The sequence below is a fragment of the Corvus moneduloides genome, chromosome 17 (assembly GCF_009650955.1).
Source record: "Corvus moneduloides isolate bCorMon1 chromosome 17, bCorMon1.pri, whole genome shotgun sequence".
In the NCBI taxonomy this organism is placed as follows: domain Eukaryota; kingdom Metazoa; phylum Chordata; class Aves; order Passeriformes; family Corvidae; genus Corvus; species Corvus moneduloides.
The window spans coordinates 14,244,148-14,248,545 of record NC_045492.1 but is presented as its reverse complement, the minus strand read 5'-3'; the positions used below and the strand labels follow the sequence as shown (position 1 = coordinate 14,248,545).

General features: G+C 43.1%; 1 long non-coding RNA gene across 1 annotated transcript; it reads right to left on the bottom strand.

Annotated features, from left to right (window-relative positions):
* Positions 1-534: 534 nt before the first annotated feature.
* Positions 535-2,671, bottom strand: LOC116452673. Its single transcript, XR_004243563.1, has 3 exons — positions 2,320-2,671; positions 1,450-1,571; positions 535-757 (listed from the first exon to the last, which is right to left on the bottom strand). It is a non-coding gene; the product is annotated as an uncharacterized LOC116452673 (long non-coding RNA).
* Positions 2,672-4,398: the final 1,727 nt, after the last annotated feature.

The following is a 4,398-nucleotide window of genomic DNA, read 5'->3' as shown; positions in this document are numbered from 1 at the left end:
ACCTGGGATAGTGGAAGTTGTCCACGGCAGGGGGTGGAATGGGATGAGCTTTACGGTCCCTCGCAACCCAAACCGTTCTGTGATTTTATGAATGACATTTTAAAGCCCAGTAAGAGTAATGTGATACAGTCATTCCAAATAAAGGTAAGGCTATAGGAGCAGTTAATGTCCCGGGCAGTCTGGTGCGGCCAAGGCCGCGGTTGTAATTAATTAACGGTGTAATTAATGGTGTAATTAATGGTGTAATTAACGGCCGTGGCTCCGGTCACAGCAGCCCCGGGTGACCCGCACAGCGCGGGCACAGCGCCCTCTGGCGGCGGCGGCTCCCGCAGCGCCCCCGACAGCGGCGACAGCGGCGACAGCGGCGACAGCGGCGACAGCGGCGACAGCGGCCACCCAGCTCCCACGTGCCATGGGAAAGGCCGATCCCCAGGGGATTCCCTTCCCAAGGGCCCGATCCCCCTCTGCGTGCAGCCTGCAGTGCCTCACAAGCGCTGCGGTGCTGCCAGCTCCTGCTCGGAGCCTGTGGGAGCACCCCTGCGTGACTCGTGTGTTAGCCAATAATAATTCAATCTCAACACGCAACAGTTCATTATTTTTTAAAAGCTATCATTATTTTTGCAACCGAGTGCAGAAATCATTTGCGAAATGAATTCGTTGTCTCACGGTCAGACACGGGAACAGTCCCTGCCATGAGCTCCTCTCTTCACGCGTTTCAGCAGTTTGACTCGCAGGGCACAAAGCGCTTGTAGCAGCTCTGAAAGAAGGCAGACATAAAAAACTTGTAAGCTCAGGAAAAGGTTTCTGGAACAGCACCTATGAAAGCATGGGGCAGGAGGGACCTGGCCATGAGAGCGCTGCACAAACTCACACAGGGAGGGCAAAGTAACACCCAGTGTTCACCCATCACACCTGGGGGACAGGAGACACCACACAGCACGGGCCACTCCAGCTGGGAAGCAGTACACTGTGTAACAGGAGCTGGTGTTTATAAAAGATTGAGCTGGTGGAGTCCATAGAGGCTTGTTCACTTTAATTTTGAGGTCTATCAACCACCGTTCGTGTAAAGATGTTCCTTTGTGGCAAAGGGCACAAGTACTCCTTATTCAGTGATGGCTCTCAAAAGCCTCACTTATGTCACCTTTACTAGGTTACAGTCACTAGCAGAGGGCAGAGTTTTCTTCACAAATAGCCATAACATGTTTTCCATATAAGCTTAACAGCAAAGGGTTTATTCCAAAAGGCTTATTAGGCAGAGATTTTTATCTAAGAACATGACAACATTAAAATCCCAATCTGTACCAAACAAAGCTTAAAATAAAATTTGCAACAATTATTCCTTTGATTTTTCTCCCTAAAATTCTGGACCGGGAATACTCAGCAAGTAGTGGAAAACCAAACAAGAAATGTTCAGGAATTCCTTTGTGGAAAGAAACCCTGAAATGTTACCTATTGACCGGTACAGCTCAGCACCAGCGTGGCTTCCTCTGAGCACTTCAGGCAGGAGAGTTCAATCATTAAACCCCACACACGAGTGCCAGTGTGAGGTGTCAGCTGGGCTCAGAACTGCCCTGTTTATACAAGGGGGAATTTCAAAGTAATTCAGAGTCATTGGACACAAATGGATTACTAGATGAAGGGGAAGAAAAAGCTTTAAAAGCTTTTCATTATTTTACTTAGAAACCTCAGAGCGTATAAATGAATGTATCAGCATCAGCTTTTGACTTGCTAAGAAAGTATTTTCAAAAAACTTCACGAATTTGTCACTGGACCTAGTTTATATCTGGATTTATAACACATCTGAAACAAATGGTTTTTTGACAGGCAGCAGAGTATGAAGACAACCTTTCCCATAAAGCCAGACAAAATAAAAGTACAAAATGAAAGAAAAGCCCCCAACCCTAGGAAACTATAAATATTATATTGGAAAAGATCTCACATATGAACTTTAAAAACAATCAATTCATTTTGTCACAGACAGGTAAGTAAATAAGTAAATATTGCATCAAAGTAACAACTAAAGGTTCCTGGAGGAGGAGTGGGGGGAGGAGGGAGGAAAACAGCTGATAGTTTTGTTGACAGCAAAGAAAAAAGCAAAGGCAGAAATAGAACACAAAAACTCATTACTAACCCAACTGTTGGTTTCCCCCTCAATAAAATAAAATTTAAAAAACTCAAACAAACAAATAAACAAAAATCTCACTCCAAAATTAAAACTGTCACAATTTCAGGGTAAGAACTAATTTTTTATTACACAAGTGCTCTTTAAATACTACTATTATTAATAAAGCAACTAAGTTGCCATGTGCTGGGGTTTACTTGCTGAGCTTTGCTCCTGAGTTTGTGTAGAGCTGTTGGTATGGATTGTGTTCCATGGAGATAAAATATAACAAGTTCCCCTCCTCAAACTCTCTCTAATGCAGCATTTGTGAATTCGCACGTTCTGCCTCAGGATCAGCAGTATCAACAGAAAGTTATGGAATGTATTTCCCTGGACTCATGGGGACCTATAAGTAGTGCTCTACAATATTATTTGCATTTGTGAACATCAGATGCCTTTACGACAGCACTGCTTTGTCTGTACCACTCATTAAGGGGAAGGCAAAAGCAATTGAGGTCACACTGGTCCCTAATACTCTGAAAATGCAGTATCCAAGTGTACACTGCTGCTGAAAACTCCTCTCTGTAGGGAAATGTAACTGGCACACAATATTTACTGTATCAAAATTGCAGAAGGCATCAAAAAGAAAGCCTGTAAGTACAGAATTTATTTTTTAAAGGAAGCAGGACCTTTTTAGTATCATTTTGAAAATAAAGCTTCTCTTTTTCCCTTTTATTTTTCTCTTCCCATCAGAAAAACTCTCCAGTGTCTCATCAACTCCAAGACAAGATCAGATTACAATCTAGTGCATCTAACAGTCACTCCTCTGAGCTGGCACTGAGAGTGTAAATAAAGACTACTTTATGTTAAATATAAAATCAGCATAAGCCCTGAACTATGCAATAAAAGATTAGGTGGGTCATCAATAACAGTCAACCTATGCTGACAGAAATTTTCCGTGCTTCGCTCTTAGAAGTATTCTGTGAACTCCCAGGAGGGCTGTATGGAATACCATTCCACTTAAAATGTGGGAAATCTGGGATAGAAAAGAAACATCACAGCAGAATCTCACTGTACTCCACGGTGGACTTAGGTGATGGAATTTCTACAGCAAAACAAACAATGAAAAAAAATAAAAGGCCTCCCAAAAAACTTCCCCGGCTGCTCAGAGATCAGGAAACCCAACCTGTCTTTCAACTTCAGAGAAACTGAACGTGCCATGAATAGCTTGATCAGGTCTGAATCACAGGTTGTACAGAACTTGTGACTAAAATAGCTCTATAAGCTTGCCTTACAACTGGCACGAAAAGCCTGCCTCACTCCCCACCTTTATCTGAGATCAAATTGTTTATCACATTCCTTTCTCATACGTCAGCTCCTTGTGATGAAAGCCAGCCAGTGATTAATACATTTTATTAGGTTGGTTCCAGTGACTTGAAATGAATTTGCCCTGACTCCTCAGGCTCGCTCCCACACCCACTGCCTGGCACTCCAGCCATGCTAGGAATGCACAATAGAAAACAAATTATCTTAGGCGATACCTCATAAATCTGTACCAATAAAATTAACTGCACAATGGCTCCAAGCAGAAATCAGCTTCAGGAGGTTTCTCCTCCCTCTCTCCAAAAAAGAGCCAACCCAACAGCTTTAAAGCCCCAGAGAAGCCGCTGTTCCCTTGTGTCTTGCACTCTTCTCTGTGCTTAGCTCATTAAGCAGAGCTGTAGAAGACAGATATGGAAAGCAGTCCAAACTCTTTTCAATGTTATAATTACAAAGTGACAGAATAAGAGGTTTTATCCTGGTCTTGCTCACATAGCTGTAATCTGTCTTCTACTGCACCAGGATCACAGATTCTATTGAAATTTACAGGCTGGATTCTCTATGTATCCTTCTGCAGCGTAAAACCAAAACATGCTGGACAAAGGACGAGAAGACTTGAATCAGCCTAGACACCGTCTGGCAGCAAACTATACTTAACTATTAACAATATCCTCTGTGCTAATTACAGCTTGTCTTGGCTCGAGTGAGAGCCGCAATTCCTTTGCCTTTGGCGTGATGGGAGGAAGATCAACTCTACAAAAATCAGCACCGACTTAAAAGTGATTCAGCACTGGATGCTTTTTATTTAATTACCGATTACCAGCTGAGACTTGAGAACTGACTAGACACCCATGGCTTGCCTCAGTTGCAAGGCATTGTTTGAGCTCCCGTCACAGCCATCCACACAACATCTACACGAGGAAACCTCACACTGTGTTCTCTTCTGTCAGGTTTATAGATTAGGGAGAGATCTGTAA